Source organism: Miscanthus floridulus, chromosome 4 (assembly GCF_019320115.1).
Source record: "Miscanthus floridulus cultivar M001 chromosome 4, ASM1932011v1, whole genome shotgun sequence".
In the NCBI taxonomy this organism is placed as follows: domain Eukaryota; kingdom Viridiplantae; phylum Streptophyta; class Magnoliopsida; order Poales; family Poaceae; genus Miscanthus; species Miscanthus floridulus.
In genome coordinates, this window is record NC_089583.1 from 42177654 (window position 1) to 42184850 (window position 7197).

At 44.6% G+C, this 7197-nt stretch overlaps 1 pseudogene; it reads left to right on the top strand.

Moving 5' to 3' along the window:
- Positions 1-5014: 5014 nt before the first annotated feature.
- LOC136548434 (lecithin-cholesterol acyltransferase-like 1) lies at positions 5015-5738 on the top strand (annotated as a pseudogene).
- The last annotated feature ends 1459 nt before the right edge of the window (positions 5739-7197 follow it).

Consider the following 7197-nt stretch of genomic DNA (forward strand, 5'->3'; position numbering starts at 1 on the left):
ATGTGTTCCTCCCGGCCCGAGCACCACAAACACCATCTTGGACATCAGTACCACGCGAAGGGACAGACTGAGGCTGCCACCGACGAAGATCATCAACCGGTGCGATCCTCACCGTCTGTCGCCACCGGCCTCGCCCCGCCCTCTCGGCCTCTATACCTTCCTATCGATGGATGAATCTCCAACCTCCCACGTGCAACGCGTGCTTTGATAGTTTATTTGTTGATAGTTTAATCTGATGACTGGCCGGCCCACATGAACCTGTAGAAGTAGACAGCATGTAAAAAACTGAGACTGTACTAGTGTAATTGAGAGCAGAACAAATGATTGTGACTACTATGTGACATAAAACAAAAGGAACAATGACATGAAAGGAACATGGACAATAGTTGATGAGGACATGACACCCATGTATATGATCATGTTTTGTGCATGGTATAGAGGGGTATGAGGTCAGCAAGGGTGTCCAAGTCAAGAAGGAGGTCCAAGGCTAATTCGGTTCGAGTCCCCGAGGTGGAGGCCCAAAACAACTCAAGTTCGAGTCTGCCTCGGTCTGCAGGACCAGTCTGTCTTAAACTGGTCACCCAGGACGCATCCGGACTCCGTTTTCAACGATCCACATATGGTTGGAAAGCTAATTTGATAAGGAAGCCAATCCAAGTAGTTTCACGTCAAAAGACCTTCGGAATCAACAGAAATCGTGGAAACAAATCAGCATCCAGAATCTGCCAGGGTGCTACAACACCGTCTTTTGGTCCGTTGGACCATGTATCGTGTTTGGGCCCATTAGGGGGCGCGTCCAGGGGGGTGACGCCCAAGACTTTATAAATAGCAGCCGTCGCTCTCCTTAGGGTTTGGGTTTTGTTTAGTTCTTGATTTCCTCGTGAAACAGACGTTGTTTTGCTGCAACTGTCGCCGCCAAGGCCGCTTGCTGTGAACCAGGGCCCCAGTTCTTGATCTTGTTCGCCTGTGGCGATTAGTCCTTTCGAATAAAGACTTGAACTCTTTCTCATTATCATAAGCCTCATATTTATTTGCAATTTCAGATTGCGTTTATCTCGTTCTTGCTTATGTTCTCGATTCGCTTGCAGGAAAGCCTTCTCAGCGAGGTCAATCGCGTTCGCGTGGTTGATAACCAACGGAGCAGTGGTGTAACGATTGCGGGGGTCCGAATTAGTCTTGGTTCGAAGCCTAGATCGTGAACGTCGAGTCTCTATCAATCGACGCTATCATACCTTTCGAAAGATCGGGCCTAGTCTACGTCAAGTGGTATCAGAGCATCTTGTTGCCCGTTAGGTATAACTTTGTTTTTCCCTTTAGATTGTTACTGTTTTTGCATTACCTATAGTCCACAAAAAGCTAAAAAATATACATCGTCACATATTCCCTGTCCTATAGCCTCATTGTGCCGTGCAATTTCGTCTCTATTTCGCGTTGTTGAGTTTGTGCCCTAGGTCAAGTTCTGGTTGCAGGTTTTAGATCGTTTTTGAGTCCAGTTTGTGTTTTTTCCTTTGTTTTTCATCATAATCCGTGAACATCTCCAAGTCTTGTTGAGTTTCCTTTGTATATATCAAACCCTAGTCCACGCCATCTAATTTTCTACATTTGGCTTCACTGTTTCCATCAAATCATTGCCGTCGTGACTAATTTTACGCGTATTGTTCCTGTTTTGTCCTCTAATTCGGAGTCCGTTTTTAAAACTGGTCTAGTTTTCGCATACGAACTCGAATTTCGACGTTCCATATATCAAAATCGATCCAAAAAAAATTTCAGATCCATCCATCTCTGGCTTTGCCGGGGTCGGAGATTTTTATTTTGGTCAAAAAGTAGTCACAAGATCCTCTTTTCGTGGTTACAAGGTCTTTGTCGATTTCGAGCACGTCTTCTGAAAATTCCACAGGCCACGTCTTTCACTTGTTTAAGCTCATATTTTCTGTGATTACTTCTTTTGTGCTCCTAAGTGAAGAAAAAATATCAAAAAAAGAAAAAGAAAAAGTCAAAATTTCCCAAAAAAACAATGACGGCCCAAAAATAGAGAAAAAAGAGAGGGACAAAAGAGGAACAATATCTAGAGGAGCATATAGAGAGCGCCATTTGAGCTGTGTTTGCATTTGCTGATTTCTACCTTGTTTCTAATCTTATTCTTACTGTTCACCTCACTTGATACATCTGATACTTGGAACGTGAGTAGGCCAGCAACTAAGATAAGTACTTGGGATACTTATTCAACTTTGTTATTCACTTATAAATTTTGCTATTCCTTACTACTATATTGTGCCTGTCCAAGCTCTACTTTTTTCTAACCAAGTACAGGTTTGCCTTACAACTGTTACACTCAAGCTACAATGGTATCACAGTCACCGACCGATTACACCGCCTGTTGCTTTGGTAAGAACACTTGTAAGACCGTTGTAAGACGCTTGAGAGTTGAGTGCCTTGTTTTTCCTTGTCCACAACCTAAGTAGTTAGTAGGAATAATACTTTTGTGTTATCTTTTGCTGTCTTATAACAATGACAGGTTGTTCGTATCCACCGACTTATGATGGTATATGTGCTGATGAGTACATGGAGTGGGAAATTGCCATCGATAACATATTTACTACTCGCTTTATGTGTCCAAGGAGGAAGGTAAAAAATGCAGTTAGTGTTTTGCGACATTCTGCTTTTATCTTGGTGGGAGTCTTTAGATCCTTCTGATAAGCCTCAAACTTGGAATGATATGAAACTTCTTATGAGAGAAACCTTTGTTAATCCACCTTCTGTTTGGACTTCATATGATGAGGTGCACCATTTAGAGGAAGAGTCTGTCGTTATTCCTCCTGCTATGCCTAACCTTTAGCAGGGCAATGTAGAAAAGAGTGAGGATGACGTGACAGAAAATGAGAAGCTCACAGCCTCATGTGAAAATTCAGAACCATCAACTATTACCCCTACTAAACATGAGCGCAAAGGTAATGCCCATGATGCTAAACTCATAGAAAATGATAGTTCTCTTGATGTGCTGAATTTTTCCACCAACCATGCTATCATAGAGCAATTGTTAGTGGAACCATCTCTTGATTTATCTCCATCCTATGATAATTTGCTTGAAGTTCCTTGTGATAAAGAGGAATTGATTGATGATACTTCAGTTTTACATGTTTTGGAACCAACCACTTGTGCTGAAAATAAACATATTATTCATATTGCTACTAAAACTGATAAGTTCAAACTATTGTCTTCTTTACATACTTTGGGTTACATTGAATTTGATGTTTTATGTAACCTGGATTGTTTGGAGAAGAGCCTTTTTAAATATGCTGATTTGCCTTGGTTTTCTAAACACACATATCATGTTATTGGCAAATATAACAACATGGGATAATATATGATACATCGAGTATATATTCGTAGTAATATGAATTCTCCTTTTGTTGTACAAGATTATGATCGTTTAGAGGGTAGCCATAATAATACCAATATTTTCTCATGTTTCTCAAAGAAACAAGTCACTTCCAAGAAGGAGAGCATTGTTGGTTGCTACCTATGTCTGCTAGACCATCTATTCCTGCATTGTCTTTGGTTAGTTCTAATCTTTTGCAGGATAGTGTTGATATACATCGTGTGTATTCGGATCATGGAGTCTACATGCTTGCTGAAAATTTTATGCGAGATGACATGCTAGAAACTTAGAAACATGGTCATGTTCCTTCTCACAATTATTTCAGTTCCTTTTGTCTTCGCAACCCCGTTCTCCTTTATGTTGTGCAGGATCAGTTTCAAGCACAATCGACGCCGAGGATCGCTTTTCGTCAAGAAGGGGAGAAAAGGTAAGTCCTTTTCAGGTAGTGTATGGTTTTAACCCCTGTGCTCCTATTGATCTTTTGCCTTTACCTACCACTGAGAGAATACATAGTGATGCTAGAGAGCGTGCTGATTTTATTCGTAAGTTGCACGAAACAACTAAAGCAAATATTGAAAGAATGAATGAAAAGTATAGAATTACTGGTAGTAAAGGTAGAAAAGAGATTAAACTCGAACCGGGTGATTTGGTGTGGTTACATTTGAGAAAAGATAGATTTCCTAAGCTGCGTAAGTCTAAATTAATGCCAAGAGCAGCTGGTCCTTATAAGATCATTGAGAAAATAAATGATAATGCCTACAAACTTGAGTCTTGATGTAGACTAGGCCCGATCTTCCGAAAGGTATGATAGCGTCGATTGGTGCAGACTCGACATTCATGATCTAGGCTTCGAACCAAGACTGATTCAGACCCCCGCAACCGTTACACCACTGCTCCGTTGGTTATCAACCACGCGAACGTGATTGACCTCGCCGAGAAGGCTTTCCTGCAAGCGAATCAAGAACACAAGCAAGAATGAAATAAATGCAATCTGAAATTACAAATAAATATGAGGCTTATGATAATGAGAAAGAGTTCAAGTCTTTATTCAAAAGGACTAATCGCCACAGGCGAACAAGATCAAGAACTGGGGCCCTGGTTCACAGCAAGCGACCTTGGCAGCGATAGTTGCAGCAAAACAACGTCTGTTTCATGAGAAAATCAAGAACTAAATAAAACCCAAACCCTAAGGAGAGTGATGGCTGCTATTTATAAAGTCTTGGGCGTCACCCCCCTGGACGCGCCCCCTAATGGGCCCAAACACGATACACGGTCCAACGGACCAAAAGACGGTGTCGCAGCACCCTGGCAGATTCTGGACGCTCACTTGTTTCGACGATTACCATTGATTCCAAAGGTATTTTGACATGAAACCACTTGGATTGGCTTCCTTATCAAATTAGCTTTCCAATCATATATGGATCGTTGAAAACGGAGTCCAGATGTGTCCTGGGTGACCAGTTTAAGGTAGACTAGTCCTGCAGGCCGAGGCAGACTCGAACTTGAGTTGTTTTGGGCCTCCACCTCGGGGGCTCGAACCAAATTAGCCTCGGGCCTCCTTCTTGACTTGGACACTCTTGCTGGCCTCCTACCCCTCCATACCATGCACAAAACATGGTCATATGCATGGGTGTCATGTCCTCATCAATAGTAGACAAGAAACGCAAGAAAGCCGTCATCTTGCTTCGGCGGAATGGTCACCCTGGAGTTCGTCCGCAACACCCCGCTGGCGTGGCGAAACGAGTACATCGAGCACCTCATCTTGGTCGTGCCGATGCTCTCCACCAGGTTCATGGAGCCAGTGAGCAACTTCGCCTCCGGAACCAACATCCTCTTCGTGCCAACGATGACGCCGCTGTCCACGAGAGCCATGTGGAGGAGCTTCGAGAGTGCCATCATGAACTTCCCGTCGCCGGCCGTGTTCGGGCGCAGCAGGCCGCTCGTGGTCACCAGAGAGAGGAACTACTCCACGCATGACATTGAACGTTTCCTCGCCGCCGTCGACTTCGGCGAGGCCATCGAGCCATTCCGGAGACGAGCCGTCCCGAAGATGGACAACTTCGTCGCGCCGATGGTGCCCATGACATACATCAACGGAGTCGGCAACAGGACACCACTGCAGCTGGCCTACTGGGACGACGACTTCGATGCGTCACCGGAGGCAGTAGTGTATGGGGATGGAGATGGCAAGATCAATTTAATAAGCATCTTGGCGTTTGAGAAACAGATGGGTCAGCAGCCAGGACAGAGGAAGCAGTTTAGATCCATCAAGATCAGTAAGGCCCAGCATTCTACGATTGTCATGGATGATTTTGTCCTGGACAGAGTCATTCAAGAAATTGTTGAGGTCAAAACGTAGAGTCCTTCATAGATTAAATTCATGCTTAGACAAAGTTTTCATGCCATGCATTCCGAGCTGTGGGGGTCATGGTGATGCGCTTTTTTATTGTTCCTCCTGTCAACTGAATTTTTCTCATGTACTTACGCTGTTATCTAGCTACATTTACACTGTCTTTTTACTATATTTACAATGATTTCTTCAGTGTAATTTATTGGATAGAGTGATGTAATTTGGAGATAACATAATATCTTAAACAAATATATACCAAAATTTAAAAAAAATTACAATTTTTTCTATAGATTACACCAGAGAAATATATGTCAAATTATTCACAAAATGTCATCAAATTGTTCACAAATTATAAATTTAAAAATGGAAGAAGAACAGAGAACAGAGCTTCGAGCAGCAGCACAAGATATCAGCAAAACACACTCCGCTCTCCTGAAACCGGACACATCACACATGGTGGCGGCGAACGGGCCGGTGCCTAGGCGGCTGGTCTCCGTGTACAGCGAGGTGCAGACAAACCGACTCCTGCACATGCTGCCCCTCCCCTCCGTCCTCCGCTCCAACTTCTCCGTCATCGACGGCCCCGCCAGCTCCGCCGCGGGCAACCCCGGTGAGTGACCGACCGTCCAACGCTGCTGTAACCTTGGATCTCGGGTCTTGCATGTGGTTTTCTATGGATTTCATGGAGCTCAATAGATTTGCGGCTGGCTATTTCAATCTATTTGTTGCAGATGAGATCGCTAGGCTCTTCCCCAATCTGTTCGTGTTAGGTTGATCTCCTCCCGACTCGGTCCAATAATCGAGTTGGGGCCCTGATCCGCGTCCTGATCAGGGGCACCCAACCAAATCATGGTAGGTGGGCCCTCGTCGCATAGCGCCATATAAAAAGGAGGTGAGGGGCCGAGGCACTTGGTACGAGGTTGACCGCAGCCACCACAATCCCCACCTATAACTTTAACCGATCAAGGGGGCGCTGTGAGAGACGGGAATCACCACTGCCTTCACCGCCATCTCTGCATCACACCCGACGTCTTCACAGCCACTGGACTCCACCGACCTCGCCATCGGCGCGATGGCTAGTAGCTCCCCCAAGCCCACTGACGGTCAGCTACCTCTACGTCTCTCTCTCTCTAATTCCTCCCTCTAGTTCACGTTCTAGGTTAGATCTTGGACTCTTTATCCCGAATAGAAGTGTACACCCACTAGATCTATGCACCTAAATGATCCTACTATTCTAACATTGGTATCAGACGCCTACACTAGGTGTAGATCTAGCCCTTGGGGTACAAACCGAGTAGAAATGAAGAAGGAGATGATTCAAATCGGATCGAAACCCTAACCCTAACACTAACCCAAACCCACCGATGGGGAACGGACAAAGAATGGGAGGAACCTACCTAGTTTCCATACCACCGTCGACACCGCTGCGTGAGGGAAGAATGACTACGCCGCCGCTTCACCGGCGTGC